Genomic DNA, 16,406 nt, shown 5'->3' with positions numbered 1-16,406 from the left:
TTTTTTATATCAAAGTTGTAATAAAAGTCTGATTTTTTTAGGACAAAGTCTGAATACACCCTCCAATGCCTGAAAATACTCAGAAAATGGTGTATTGAAGTCCAATTTTTTGATTCATAATTCTGTGTACACCCTCTGAAAGTCTGAAAATGGCTCCAAAAAGTCTGAAGACACTCTGAAAATGATGAATATCAATGGCTGGAAGTGGTCACAGCCATGTCACATGCTTGCATTTGAACTATTTTGACCTTCAAAACTCAGAAATGGTCACATCTGGGCACAACTATGTGGCTGTAAATGAAGTTTCAATCTGAAGACAACCTAGTATACTCAGAAAAATGTCAAAAATGGTGCCCGGAAGTATACCACAATTCTGAAAATGCTTGGAAAAGGGTGTGGAAAAGTCTGATTTTTAGTTCTTAAAGTCTGAAGACACCCTTCCAAGGTCCAACAATGGCTGCCCAAAGTCTAAAGACAACCTGCAACTTCAATAAATCAGTCATTTAAACTTGTCGCAGTCATAGGAAACACCTGTATTTGATGAATTTCACCTTCCCAAAGTGAAGTTTGTCAAATTTGGACACAAACAAAGGGCTGGTAAACATAATATCTAAGTCTGAAGACAAATCTGAAAATGGAGTTTCAGACTTAGATCAGCAATGGAAGCTCCACCAAATGCCCAAAAAACTCATAAGAAATGACACCCAAGTAAAATTTTCCAAGTTGGCAAGTAGCTGGAAATGAAAATTAGTCTGAAGACAACCTGCAGCTATGGAGTTTCAGATTGTAACAACAATGGCAGCCCCTGAAAATGCACTGAAAAATCCTCCAAACAACCCTTAACCAAAATCGCCTTAGTGTGGATGAGCTGGGCAATGAAGAATAATTCTGAAAATGTGTTCCCAGCCAACAATGGAGGTCAAATCATTCCCAGCAATGGCGCCCAACAAGGTCTGAAAATAATGGCAGCCCCCCTAACACTAAAAACATATCACCAAAATTCATCAAGATATGGAGGAATCAGCCTCCCAAATAAAATTGCCCAACTTCAGCCATGGCGCCACCTCCCAAATCTGAAAATTTCTCTAAAAAACTTGTTCCAATGGCTGCCAAGAAATATCGCCCAGCTAGGAATAGGCAGGAAATGAACAACAAAAATAACTTTCAGCTCCAAATGTGTCAAGTACACACTTCACCAAAATCGCCCAGCTAGAGAAAATCACCCAAATCAGCAACTTAGCAATCACACTCAACAAATATAATGATATTTTAATGTTGGTCATCTCTCTTTAAACATGTTTTCACCTTGAGTTTTCATCACACAAACAATGTGGGATAAAACATTTGCACTTTTACACTTGTGTTGGAAAAATCAACTTGCCTGGGAAATAATATTTTTTAATTTTTTAAAACATTGCAAGTCATTAAATAATTGTTTTTAATTTTTAAATAATTGTCAACACTTGTAAAAACAATTAAATTTGGAGTCAACTTATTTAAAATATTTCAAAATTTAGATCAAAATTAACCCTTGGGGGAAAATCGCCCCATGTTGGGATAAAAATCCCAATAAAAATTCATTAAAAATCATTAAAATGCTCTTGGGGGAAATTCGTCCCATGTTGGGATAAAAATCTCGACAAAATTTCATCAAACTTGCACATAAAATAGGCCAGGGGAAAATCGACTAGGGCATGGATAAAGAATCCACACAAAAATTCACTTCATTTGCAAAAAACACTCCCTAGTGGAATTTCGACCTCAGCCTGGATGAAAATCCAGACTCAAAACTCATCATATTGCTCTCAGTGGAAAATCGACTTGGGTATGGACTGAGAGTTTGCACAAAAATCCGTATTAACTTGTCACAAAACAGCCTGGTGGAAAATCGACCTAGGCGTGGAATCATTCTCAACGTTGTCCGCATTATAGTCCGCACTCCTGGTGGAAAATTGATGGTAGTTTGGAAAATTCCTGACACTTAGCCAAATTTTAGCACTTCCACGGGAAAATCGATTCAGGCATGGATAAACAGTGGTAGAAAATCATAGCTAGTATGGATTTAAGGGGAAACCCATGTGTAGTTTGGATTTTGAGTGGGGGAAAAGGGTGGGTAGTCTGGAATATGAGGGGAAAAACACCTCTAGCATGGAATTTGACCTCCTAACCCTTGGAATTTGGCATTTTAACCACTCAAAATCACTTAGAAACTTCAAAATTAGATTGGACTTCAGCAAATTTTCCAAAAAATGAGCGAAACACTAGGAAATTATCGGGATAAAGTGCAAAATCAACTTGAATAATACCTAGGAGCGAGAAAACAACTCCAAAAGGTCTGAAAATATGTTGGCACTTTAAAATTACCGATATGCGTGTTTAAAACACGTTAACGCTCAAGAAGGTCAACACTTAGCAAGAATAAATCAAAACCCTAAGGCAACACCTAGACTTAGGCAAAGCTCAGGATGACTCTAACATTTTGACATTTTAAACACATGATCCTATTCAAAATTCAAAAAACCCTCTCATCGGCAAAGGCAAACACTAGGAAACTAGGCAAAACTTATACTCTAAAAAGCGAAAAGTGGGGGTCCCCATTTGCAATGGGGCGATGTGTGAAGACGTCACAACACTACAATACACAACATCGTAAGCAAACCAAATGCCCGCAAAAAAACTTATTTTTGAAACAATAAAAATCCAAAAACGAAAAGAAATGTCCCCCCTTAATTAATATTTCTCGATTTTATTTGTTTTAATTGCAAGTTAATAAAAAACATTTTTTTAAAGAATCGTACCAGTCTGCAATAGCAATCGTACTGCTAAGGGGGGGGCGGATTTTTTCTCAGCTCTAGATCAATTGCTCTAATTTGGGTGAATGAACAGGCAAACTTTAGGTTTTTGGGCCTTTTGAGCATGATGGTGATATCAAATTTTGGCCAAAGTGCTCCAAAATTGCAGAGCGCTCTTGGGACAAGTAACTACCCTCCACCTTCAAATGGCTGTAGATTTGGCCTCCGGTGTCGGATTTCGACGAAACAAAAGGCAATTCTGACTTTCTCGAACCTCAATCCAATGGTTACCTCAGATTTGACCCAACAAGCTCCAATATTAACTTGCAATAGAAAACCCCAATATACAAAAACCCAAATTGCATCAAAATTTTCTCAAATTGCAAACCAATGGCACTCTAATGGCTCTGATACCATGTGAAATTTTGCCAATAACAACCAAGATCTAGAGGCCAATGAATAGCACAACACAAGAGAGACAAAGATTGACAAGAACAAACTGTATTCTCATCAAGATGCAAAAATCGATCTACTATACAATGAAGATGAGCCTGCTTATAAAGGCAAGGCCATAGGGAAATGAGAGCACACAATTATGACATGTGGCCTAATGAGATACAAGGGTAGGTAGGGGTAGGTAGAAGAAATAATAGATAATTCCACTAAAGGTGGATCACCCACCGAAGGTGGAATGTGATAACAAGTTACACCACAAAAGGTGGAATTTCTCCTACACCCATCTTCCCTAGATGCACAATTCCCTAAGTGTCTCATATGCAAATTACTATGAAATGCATTATCCTTAGTCAACTTAAGTAAAGTGTAATTATGAAACATAATTTACACCAACAGTGAGAAAAACACACACACACATCTATTTATGTACACACATGTCTATGCTTTTGCTAAGCTTAGTTCAAGCTAATCCAATAAGATGCATACACATAAGAATAAATCAAGCTAGATTATTTATTTTTAGGTGTGGGAATGGACGATTGAATGCTATTTTAGGAAAGTTATTGTGAATGAGTGTACTTAGCTCTAGGAATGATGTTGGCATTTCTAATGCAGATGCCAAAATCTGTTTTACAGGATGGTGTAGATGCACTCCAAGCTGTTTAGAATGAATTTATACCTTATATTGCCTAGTGATTGGCACAACATAGTTGAATATATGTATATGTTTGTGTGTGTGTATTCGTATACACATATGCATATGTATATACATTTATCTGTGTAAGAGAGAGATAGAGAAAAGGGGAGACGGTTGGGCAGAAAGAGGTACACACGTAAATGGAGACATGCATGAAAAATGTGGAATCATAGACAAGGCATGTAAACTGTTTGTCAAAATGCCTTAGAGAATGTGGTTTTATGATGCCCTATATATGTACATTTATGGTAGACACATGGAAAATGTGGAAGCACAGGCATGTGAACTGTTTGGTAAAATGCCTAAATGAATGTGTGTGTGTAGAGAAAGACAAGGATGCATATGCTATCACTCTCTACACACACACACATATGGTAGACCTGTATGCAAGAGTGGAAGCGTAGACAAGGCACGTGAGCTGTTTGAAAAAATGACTAAAAGAAATGTGGCCTCTTGGAATGCCATGATTGCAGGATATGTTTAAAATGGGTTTGATGAGAGTGCCTTAGAAACTTGTAAGCAAATACAAACCAGCATCCTGCCTGCCTCTGCTCAAATTGGAGCTTTGGAAGAGGTTATGGACAAACATCAAAGTATAATTGAAATTGGATTTTCGTCAGATTTTGTAATTGCAAATGTTTCTTTCTATCATCACAGCCAAAAGACTTATACACAAATTCTCTCATGAATGATTTCAAATTTGTAGCTTATATTGTGTGAGTGAGACTTGAAGTTCCTATCACATCATGTTATGAGGTACACGTGAATCTACCAACTTACCGACGTCCATTCAGATTCATCTTCATTGATCATTGATAAAAATTATGTTGAAGTGTTGATACAAAATGAATGTCTTATTCTATGTTCTTTTTCTTCTTAAGAGTTAGCTTCTATGTAAGAATTGAATGCTTCATTTCAATTGTACATTGAATGGTTTTCAGGAGGAAATTTTTTGTTTGAACAGTCAAAGTGAGCTTAACTATCTTATCATTTTATCATGTTTTGCAGGTTGCTTTACCTTATGAAGCAAATTGTCCTTGGTACCTTACCTTACGAAGAAAATTGGTCTATCTGTTGTTTTGAACTGCTCACATTGTCAAAGTGAGCCTAGCACCTTATCATTTTATCATATTTTGCAGGTTACTTTACCTTAGGAAGCAAATTGGCCTAGGTACCTTACCTAATGAAGAAAATTGGTCTAGCTACTTTATTGAATTGTTTACATTTAGGGTTCAGCCTTACACTGTTGTATTTTGCAGGTTCCTTCATCTTCTGAAAAAACTGTTCCAGGCACCTTTAATTTTGAAGAAAATTGTTTGAGCTGTTGCATTGGGTTGTATTCATTTTGGTTTTTGCTGAATCAATTGCTGTATGATAGAGTATGCATATTTCTGTACACTTGACCATTGGAGTGAATGGCCCTGCTTTTCACAATGCTTGCAGCTGCATTTCTCAGTTTTAGTTCCACTATATTGTAATGTGTGTTTGTTGTCATGGTATTGGTTATAATTGGAGGGAGATGCTGTACTGCTGTGGGTCATTACAAAAGATGGCAATCTAAACCCTGGCATGAAGGATTGTGGATGGACGATTTTTGGATGAGGTACATTACTAAGCTACTGCAGTTCCATGAACCTCAGCTGCCCCAAGCCAAAAGGCTGGATGAGAAAATTAAAGAGCTCATTGCTAGCTAGATTGTCAAAGTAGAATTGCCACATATATTACTATGGCACTGAGGCTATACTGTCTCATGGCATTATTTAGCAAAGCATGTTGGTTCCTTTCTACTGGCATCTTTCACAAAAATGTATCAATAAATTAATTTCCAAGATGTTAGCAAAGCACTTAAAAGATTTAGCTAAAGAGTGTTTAAAATATCAAAAAGTTTTCGATGGCTTAAAGATGTTGAGGGAGACTCCAGAAAGTCTGTGGGTAGATAAGAAGGAATCCATTGCAAAAGAAAAAGAACTAATCGTGCAAGGCATCCAAGATGGGGAAATAGTAGCTGTCAAGACTTGATTCAATTTTTGGTGAGGACAAAGATGCCTGAGTGTGTAAGTGTGAATTGTTTGGACCCTGAAAAGCATTGCAAGATGTTGGAAAATGACAGCAGTGTCACTCATCAGTATCTTGATCCACCTCTCTTTGACTTGCGCTGAACAAAATGACAAAGCTTGCATTTCTGATGATTTTTTTTTCTCCTCAAAGAGTGAAAGATTCCTTCGAGGTGTACTCTCAAGCAAGGAAAATCATTTATATTGTTGACGATTCCAAAACAGGCCCGATCCTGAGCCAAGCAACCAATAAAATTTTCTATTCTCTCAAAACTAAATTGGAAAACAGTCTTTTTACCAACGAAACTTCTAAATCTGTAGCTCAGCAATAAATGAGCTTGCAAAAAAAAGAAAAGAAAAAAAGAACAAACGCCACCTGTAATCTACGAAAGGAAGGCTGAAGAAACTGAGGATTTGGAGACAACTGTAGTCTGTTGGGTCAGAGCAAGAGGCAATGATTTCATAGATTGGAAAGCAGCAGCAACAGTTAATACCATCTATAGATTATGCAACTCAGGTAAAGCAATTATCTTTTTTATTGTCCCTTTTTCCCTTAATCTTGCCTCAATCTTCTCATGCTTGGAAATTGTATCCGTTTGTATATATTCTTGATTCTTAATCTCGTATTTCTGATTGAATATTGCAGAATGATTAAATAAATAATAATTTATTTTGTTAAATTATTAATATCTTAATTAATAAAGTTTTAGTATTGACTCATTATTTGTATTTCAAACCATCCTACTTTGAATGTCAAAAAATAAGTTTTTTTTTTTTCTTGTATATACAAAACTTAATGTTATTCAATTGTAAAGTGATCATATTCCTTAATGGGTATTTCAGAATGGGAAGTGGGTTGATGTGCTTGCTTTGGAGAAGGAGTGGCATAGGGATAATGGGTGGCCAAGGTCTAAATACTTCAAGGGCTTTTTTCGTCTGCAGAAGAAGAAAGTAGAGATGCCTAACCAGAAAGCCTCTCAGGATTCATCTGCAAATTTTCAGAGAAATGGGGGGTCTGGAAATAACCCTAGAATCATTGTAGGTTATGGCAAGGTGGTTGTTGAAAATTCCGCAGGGGTTTTACGGCCATCTTTGGCAACTCCAGCCGTTCTTGATAAGGACAAGCCTTTGGGTAAGGAGAACTCGGTGGATAAGGTATGGTTGCCGATACCTTCTATTTCTGCGGTTGAAGCCCCATTTGACAAAAAAACTAGGGATTTGTATTCTTTGGCCGTATTAATTCAGGTTTGGGTTGATAATATTTTGCTCTCAAAGCTTCATCATAAGATTCATTCGCTCTGGTATGGTACGCTTTACTTTCAAGTTCTTTCTTCGAGCTCTTTCACTATTATCTTTGATTTTGAGGATGCTAAACAACAGGCTCTGGCAAAGCTGTTCTTTTGGTTTGGTTGTAATTTATTTTTTGTTGAAAAATGGAAACCTCTTTTTTCTGCTTCTCAGGATATTGTTAAAACTATCCCTACTTGGTTTTTGCTACCTGGGCTTCCATATGAATTTTCTGACCCTGATATTTTACAAAGAATTGGGGATTCCTTTGGAAAGTTTATTCATTCGCATTCGGCATTTGAGGATGGGGTTTTTAGGGTTAAGATTTGTGTGTTACTTACCTCATCCTCTGTGGTTCCTTGCAATTGTAATTTAAAATCTATTGATGGGATTTGGTGGTAGAGCATCGTTCATGATTCTGAATGGTTTGTTAAGTGCTCTGTGGTTATGGATTCTTCTTTATTTACTACCCTTAAAGGATTGTTGTTTGGTGATAAGGTGGTTTGGCCCTCAAAGTCTGCTAATATAAATGTTGATAACCTAGATTCTTCTGTCAGACATGAAAATTGAAGGCACATTGTTTCTCACCTTATGTGTCTGTCAAAGTCAAATAATCCTATTGGGGTTTCTAATATGGAGAATGTTGTCCCTCTTGGGGATGCATCTCTCCTTGTGGAGGATGTGCAGAAAGATAAGAGTCTTATGGGAATAGATTCTCCTTTAGGGCTTCATAATGAGGGGGGTTTGGTTATGAATTCTGCTAAATTTGTTCAAGGGCTTGAGGGTGGATTGCCTCAGGGGGAGTTACACCCTTTGGTTCATGGGTTTGACTTGCCTTCTTTCATTCCTGATGAGAGTTTAATTTCTCAAGTCTAGAGGCTGGTTTTTGAGCATAATATTACTTTGAATAATGATGTTACTGATAAGGTGGTAGATGCGATTGATCAGGACTTGGTTAATTTGAATTCCTCCTTAGTTATCCCTTCGACTTGAAATCCTTTTGAAATTTTCTCTCCAGATAAAGCTCTGGATTGTGAGAATGCCTTGTGTTTTGTTAATAAAGTTGAATTTGATCCTGCAATTAACAAACCTTTGGTTCAAATTCCTTTGTCTCCCTTCTCCCCATTACCCTCTCCTGTGCAACGAGGTAGGAAGCCAAAGGCGTTTCATACGCAATTGGAAATAGATGCTGGCATTCAGTCTACGCTTTTGAGCCCAGGCTCTGGTTCTATGAAAAGGAAAATAAAGTTTAGTCCTCCTTTTACAAGGTCGGTTGCTTCCAAACATATTCTTCAGGCATCTTTTGGGGTGGACATAGTTGGTTTTGGTGATTCTATTGAAAAGAGGGGAGAGAATGCCTCCTCTCGACGACAATGAAGGTCGTTTCTTGGAATGTTAGGGGCTTAAACGCCCCTAACAAGAGACGCTTGATTAAGTCGCAGTTGGACTTAATGAAGTGCGATGTGCTTATGTTGCAAGAAACTAAATTAAGTCTGTATGGTGCTGAATTTTTGTTTCCTAATTGGAAAACTTGGAAATTTTGTGTTTCCCCCTCTGCGGAGGCTTTTGAGGTTTAGCTTTTCTTTGGAATGATGTTTCTACTGAATTATCTCTAGTTGTCTCTGCCCCTTTCTGGATGTTGGCGTTGGTAAAAAGAAGGGTTTCTAATATTAAATTCTGGTTATTTAATGTTAATGGTCCAATGTCTATCTTGGGGAAAAGAGCCCTCTGGGATTCTTTAACTGTTGCTTCTTCCCTCCTTCAGGGACAACTTGGTGGAGATTTTAATGCTATTTCTTGTGAGGATGATAAAATTGGGGGCATTTTACCAAATAAACGTGTTGTGGTTGATTTTACTACTTTCATTCAAAATAATGGTTTGTTGGATTGTCAAACTTTGAATGGTCTTTTTACTTGGATAAATATGAGGAAAGTTTTTTCACAGATTGCTGAAAGACTTGATTGGTCTTTTATTTCCGATAATTGGATCTCTTCAGATGTGGATGTTGTTGCTATGGTTTTGCCCAATTCAGACTCTGATCATTTTCCAATCTTGTTGTCTTTTTTGGATGATAGGGCTTCTGGAAAATCTTCGTTTAAATTTGAGCCTATGTGGTTTAGAGATCCTTCTTTTCTGATGCTCTTGGAATCGTGGTGGGCCTCGGCCCCTTTTATGTCTGAAACTAGAATGTTTCGCTTCGTCAAAAAACTTTCCTTTATTAAAGAAAAGATTTAAGTCCTGGGATGTCTTGCATTTAAATTTTTTTTTTTTTTTTTTTTTTTTTCTGAAAAATCTAGAATCCAAGAAAAGCTTGAAGCTTTAAATTATGTGATTATGAATATTGGGATGGATTTTGCTGCCTTTGCTAAGCATAAATTGTTAAATTCTCATCTTGAGGAAGTTCTTTCTCGTGAGGAAATCTATTGGCGGCAGAAATCTAGGGATCTATGGCTTGTTGAAGGAGATAGGAACACTAAATTTTTTCATTCATCCACTATAATAAAATGTCAAAGGAGTAGGATTTCTTGTATTCAAGATTTTGATGGGGTATTTCTTTCTGAGGAGAAAGATATTGTTGCTAAGGCTGTCAGGTTTTTTTAATTTTTGTTGACTGAGGAAACTTTTGCTTTTGATGATAGCTTTGCTTCGACTATCCCTCAACTTATTTCTATAGAAGATAATAAGATGCTAATGGCTCCTTTTTTTGCTCATGAAGTGAGGGAGGTTGCCTTCTCTATGGCACCTGACAAGGCTCCTAGATCGGATGGTTTTATTGCTCTATTTTTTCAAAAGTGTTGGTCTTTTCTTGGGGAGGAGCTCCTTCTTGTCTTAGAGGAGGCTAGGTGTAACAGATCCATTCTGAAAGAGTTAAACACAACCCTTATTTCCATTATTCCAAAAACAGAGGATCCTAAGTCCTTTGTTGATTTTCGACCAATTGCGTTATGTAATACATTATATAAGATTATAACTAAGGCAATCTTTGTGCGGCTTACCAAGCTTATTCCCAAGATTGTTTTGGGTGAGTAGGGTGGTTTTGTTTTGGGTAGGGAGAGGGCTGAAGGTGCCATTGTGGCCCATGAGATTTTGCATTCTATCTCTCATCTTTCTATTCCTGCTATTATTCTTAAATTAGATATGATGAAAGCTTATGATAGGGTTAGCTGGCAGGTTCTCTCATATGTTTTTAAAAAGTTTGGGTTTGGGGTCAAGTGGGTGAGATGGATTTATGCATGTATTTCTACTACTAGGTTTTCTGTGATTTTAAATGGCTCCTCGTGTGGTTTTTTCGCTTGTTCCAGAGGCCTTAGGCAAGGTGACCCTTTGTCTCCTTTCTTGTTTATTATCTTAGCTGAAGCTTTTAGCAGAGCTATTTTGGTTGCAAGGGAGAGTGGTCTTTGGAAGGGTATTAGTATTCCAAATATGGCTGTTAGACACTTTCATTGCCTTTTTGCTGATGATACTTTATTGTTTGGACGTGCCACTATGAATGAGGCAAAAGTTATTAGTAGGATTATAAAAAATTATTTTGCTTTCTCTGGTTAGAAGGTGAATAGTGCTAAATCTAAGATTTTATTTCTTAATGTGTCTCCCTTGGTGCAATCAAGGCTGATTAACTTTTGGGGTTTTAATGTTGGTCAATTTCCTTGTAAGTATTTAGGGACTCCTTTTTTTACTGGATCTGAGAAACATAACTTTTGGGAAAGAATCTCTTCTTTTGTTTCATTAAGGATTCTCTCTTAAGACTCATAAATGGCTTACCTTTCTAGGGAAGATAGTGCTTATTAAGGATGTTTTAAATGCGGTTCCTGTTTATTTGATGTCCGTTTTAAAGGCTCCCAAGAAATCAGTTACTAATTTGCAGTCAACTCTGAGGTCTTTTTTGTGGAATGATAATATGAATAATAGGCCTCGAATTCTTTTGTTGGCTTGGGATAAGGTTTGCTCTCTGAAGGATAGGGGTGGTGCAGGGTAAGCATAATTTGGCTTTAGGTGCTAAGTCAGTGTGGAAATTATATAAACAACCCTCTTCTAAGTGGGCATCTATTTTATTTGCAAAATACTTAAGAGATTGTCCCAGGGAGGCTATTTTTACTGCCTCCTCACTTCCTAAGGGCTCTGCAATTTGGAATTTCATGTCTGAATGTAGATCTGTAATTCTTCCCATTTTATCTTGGCTTGTGCACAATGGTCGAAAAGCTAGATTTTGGGAGGAAGTTTGGAATGGTTTTTCTGCTCTGACTAGTCTTAGAGATTGGTCGTCTCTTATGTCTCATTTGAAATCTTCTTAGGGACGTTTTGTGGCTGATTATTTTTATGTGGATTTCTCTGGTTCTGTGCTGGTTGCCAGATGGAAATCAATAGTCTTTCCCAGTTGATCAAGAGTTCAAATTTGCATATGTTGAGGAGTTAAGTAAGCATCAACTTGTCTATTCTAAGACTGATGATGAGCTAATTTGGGTTCATTCTAAGTCTGGGGAGTATTTGGTTAAAGATGGATACAAGTATTTATCTGCTAATTGTAGGGGGGATGTATGGCCCTCTAGGCTGTTTTGGCATATTGCTTGCCGCTTTTGCATGGCTGGCTGTCCAAGGTAGATTTCGGTAGATTTCTCACGGGTATGCGGTTGGATAGATTGGGCATCACTATTGTCTTTCCATTTGTTTTGTGTGGTTGTTCCTTGGAATCAGTTGCATCTTTTTCTTCATTGTCCTTTAGCTTCAGAATGTTGGTATTGGCTTTTTAATAAATTAAATTGGTCTGTGACATTATGTGGGGATCTTCGGTCTCACTTTAGGGGTTGGCCGTTTTTATGTTCATCTTCTTTTTATGCTTGTTTGTGGATTATTGCCCCTTCTACTCTGATTTGGAAGATTCGACTAGAAAGGAATAATATAATTTTTAGGAAGCAGTTTTCCTCATTGTCAGATGTTTTCTTCTGTGTTGAGAAATCCATCTCGGAATCTGCCTTGGCTTTTATTTACAAAGGTTTGAGTCCTAAATGCACTTTCACTTCTTGGGACAATTGGATCATAAGGCATTGGCCGACTTTACATTTACTTCCTTCTCAAGGGGCTATTCCTAAGAAAAGGTTTTCCTCAATTAATAGAAAAGAGGTGGTTTGGTTACACCCTCTCCCCCCCCCCAAATCCAAATTTAAGTTAAATTTTGATGGTGCTTCTCGGGGCAACCCAAGGAAGTCTGCTATTGGGGTTGTGGTTACTGATGAAACTTCCAAAGTTATTAAAGCTAGATGTCAGTGTATTCTTGATGGGACAAATAACGTGGCTGAAATTCATGCACTATCTGTTGGGCTTGATTTGCTAATTTCATTAAATCTTAAAGATGTTGTGATTGAAAGAGATTCTTTAGTTATCTTTTATGCAGTTACTAATTGAACTTGTAATTCATGGCACCTACAATACTGGTTGGATAAGGTTTTGTTGCAGATTAAGTTCTTTAACTCTTTTTCTATCTCTCATTGTTACAAAGAGGTTAATTATGTTGCTGATTTTTTGGCAAATAAGGCTTTAAATGAGAATATCCAAAATTTGGTTGATGTTGATGAGAGTTGTTTGCCTCCTTTGCCTTTGAAGTCTTAAGATCTCCTTTCGGTCATACTCTTTTGCTTTGCCTCGACCTTGCATTTTGTTTGGAATTGTTAACATGTATGCAGTTTAGTGTGATGGTGTATGGGGCCTTTTTGGTTACTTTACTTCACCACATTAAATTTGCGTGCTTGTTCATAATTTCAAAAGATGTGCTGGCCGGTGTCTAGCTCTTGAGTTGATTCGATTTGGGGTATCGTTCTGATCCTCTTTTCTTATTTGCATTACCATAAAGTTTGTATTGGAATGCTTTCACGACATCTTTGCTAATATGTATGGTTTAATGATTATAGTCCTCAATAGTGGCGGCTTGCACGTCTGTTATTTGGCATTGCTTATGTTTATTGTCCACTGATGTGGCGGCTTGTGTGTGCTTGTTGGCATGGTGTTGGGGATATGGCTCGTGCGAATATCTTTCAATGGATGCGGGACTTATGCTTGCTCATTAATGATGCTTATTGATTGTTTTCCTCTAAGGTGGTTGCCTGTGTATGCTTGTTGGTACGGTGTTCTGTGATTTAGCTCGTGCAGATCTCTGATCTTATATCATTTTTATTACACTTGGGTCATTCCCCAGTCACTTTTGTGATAAGCTTTCTTATTAATGATGTGTCAATTCTTTTTAATATGCTCATGACATTCTGCTGTGTCTTATTTTTCATTGTGGTTTTCTTGTGATGGAGGCTACTGGTTATAGAATTTCTTTGCATGTTAAGCAGTGTGATTTTCAGGATCCTCGTGCTTTTGACGATGAGAAGCTTGGCAGATTGTTTAAAATTCATTCTTCGGAGTTTTCTCTTGCTTTTCGTAAGGTGGGCAAACGGTGGTTGGTGGAGAATACTAATATTTTCCTTGCTGAAGTTGCTTCTTGTTTTATTATTGCATGTATGGATATGCTCTTGGATGCTTCTTTGGTTCAGGCATTATTGGATGCATACTTTCATCCCTCTCTTTATTTTGCTTCTGATTTGGATAATGCTTTGTCTTCTTATCATTTTGAGCTTGGTGCTTTTCCTTATCGTGGTTTTGTATCTCGGTCTAAACTACTATCTAGTGGATGGCACTGTGAATTACTTTCACTTTTAAGAGGTGGTTTGATTTCTAACCTATATGATGACATTATGTTTGCTCTTGTAGTTTTTTTAGATCATGTTTCTCCAAATATTTTGGCTGTGGCTGTTAATGTGTTTTAAGGTATACATTTTCTTCTTGATTCGATGAAGGCAGTTATGTCTCTTCCGAGTGTAGTTGTGTCTCTACAGGTGGTTGCTCCGAATAATCAGAATGAAGTTGCTTCCCAGCCTTTGTCCCCTCCAGATGAGGGTTCTAGTACTTGGTTTCTGCACTCCTGATGCTCGTTTGTTTGGATTCTTCTTTGACAGTTTTGTATCTGCTAAACACAATTTGGGGGGTTGGGTACTATCTTTGTAACATGCTTTGTTGGCCTTTATGGTTTTTGGGGATGGATTGGGGCTGGTTTGGATTTTTCACTTCTCTACTTCAAATGTAATCGACTATATTATCTTCCCATTGGGACTTTTTATGAGCAAGACCAGAGGTTTTCTTTGCCTGGTTTTTTTCTACCGGAGCTCTTTGAACCAAGATTGTATAAAAATTATAATTAATAAAGTTAGTGGTCTTCCACTTTTATTGAGAGAAAAAAAATTGTAAAAAATGTGATCATAATTTCAGCTAGTAAAGCTAAATGATATTTGAAAACATTTACACTTAAAATACGCTTATGCTAAACAAAATTACACAAGAAAGACTGAAGCATAAAAATGATTCTATAACACAATGTGTGAACCATAAAAAACACTTCAACCATTACCATTTATTTTCAATATAATTTACAACCAATTACAATGTTATAGTTTGATTATACAATTAGAATTTTTATTTGCAATCTATAAGAAGTAAACATTCAAAGAATTTATATATTTTAGTTTTTTTTAATCTCCTATTTAGTGTTTTAGAATTTATTGTGTTTATTTGAACTTATAAACTTCAAATACTATTTTCATCTTCTTAAACCTATATCTTTTTGGGTGTAAGAAAATGTGAAATTTATGAAATGAGATCTATCAATCTTGATGGAAGTGATGGATGTGGCTAATTTTTCTTTCTAAATAGAATCCAATTTAAAGTCACATGATGAACTCCCACAAAATATTTTAATTTTGTTTCTACAATAGAAAAATCAAAAGAACTTCAATATGGTATTTCAATACAAATTATGTAGACCTCTTATATATTCTACATTAAAGAGGTACCGACTTCCATTTAAAAAAAAAGACTTGATGAAATATTTGTTTTAAGATGGATGCATCTTAAACTTAAAGAGAGGCAAAAATTTATTCAATCACAAGAAGAAATACAAAGCAAGAGTATTGCACAACCCTGTCATTCTCCACTAATTGGTCTAACTTACTAGTATACTTATATTCTATTAAAAATATACGTAAAATAATGCCGAGAGATATCACATAATTGTCTTGCATGTTTATTAGTTGTCAAGGACATGGAGCTGAATAATGTTGCACTCTTTCTCTCATTAAAGATGTAACAATTTCATGTACTTGGAGACAAGTGACAATGATTCTATTTTATTCAAAGTAATAAAATAATACTTATAGAGAAACTCAAACATGCATGCATTTACCTATCATCTACATGTCAAATTTATTTAAAATCAATTTTTTGTTTATGAATATTTGTATGTCGTTGTAGATGCCTCTCGACATAACAAAAAGGACATGGAGCTGAATAATGTTGCACTCTTTTACTCTCATTAAAGATGTAATACTTTCATATACTTAGAGACAAGTGGCAATGATTCTATTTTATTCAGAGCAATAAAACAATACTTATAGAGAAACTCAAACATGCACGCATTTACTTGTCATCTACATGCCAAATTTATTCAGAATCAATTTTTTGTTTACGGATATTTGTGTGTCACTGGAGATGCCTCTCGACATAAAGAGCAAATCTTGGGGTAATTGTCTCCTATCCATAATGTTCCAATTTTGCATATGATCAAAAGCCCATTTGGTCAAACAATCCGCAACACCATTCCATTCCCTTGGAACATGACAAAAAGTTACAGAGTCCAAGGAAGCACACAATTGAAGAATTTGATTAATAATCATTACCAAATGCCAGTTGACATCTTCTAACCATTGCCTATTCAACAAAGTCAGCACCACGTGAGAATCCGACTGACAAATGATCCTTCTCCACCCAAGTTCAGAACTACGCTCCACAACATACAAAATGGCAAGAGCCTGCATCAAATTGTTAGTATGCATACCCTTATAGATAGAAAAGATAAATTGAATAGTACTAGAATTATCACACGCCACTCTACCAATCCCACCAGGACCAAGATTTCCTCGAGGAGAACCATTAGTGTTGATTTTCATAACTTTCAAAGACGAGGGCCCCAACGTAACAACAAAGTTATAACCCATTTACAAAATCTTTGTTAACAATGCTAATGGAAGTTT

At 36.5% G+C, this 16,406-nt stretch overlaps 1 protein-coding gene across 7 annotated transcripts in view; it reads left to right on the top strand.

The window, feature by feature from the left end:
* LOC131055065 (pentatricopeptide repeat-containing protein At2g13600) overlaps window positions 1-9,525 on the top strand; it is a 32,668-nt gene extending 23,143 nt beyond the window's left edge. For 6 of the 7 annotated variants that reach the window (XM_057989698.2, XM_057989692.2, XM_057989694.2 and 3 more), the window contains 3 exons: window positions 4,954-5,046; window positions 5,205-6,516; window positions 6,843-9,525. The gene's annotated coding sequence lies outside the window, so the exon portion shown is untranslated. Of the gene's footprint in view, window positions 1-4,953; window positions 5,047-5,204; window positions 6,543-6,842 lie in introns of those variants that run through there. The other variant, XM_057989695.2, reaches the window with a different exon arrangement.
* Window positions 9,526-16,406: the final 6,881 nt, after the last annotated feature.

This window comes from Cryptomeria japonica, chromosome 5 (assembly GCF_030272615.1).
Source record: "Cryptomeria japonica chromosome 5, Sugi_1.0, whole genome shotgun sequence".
Lineage (NCBI taxonomy): Eukaryota > Viridiplantae > Streptophyta > Pinopsida > Cupressales > Cupressaceae > Cryptomeria > Cryptomeria japonica.
Note: the sequence above shows the minus strand (reverse complement) of the source record. Positions and strands in the feature narration are given on the sequence as shown.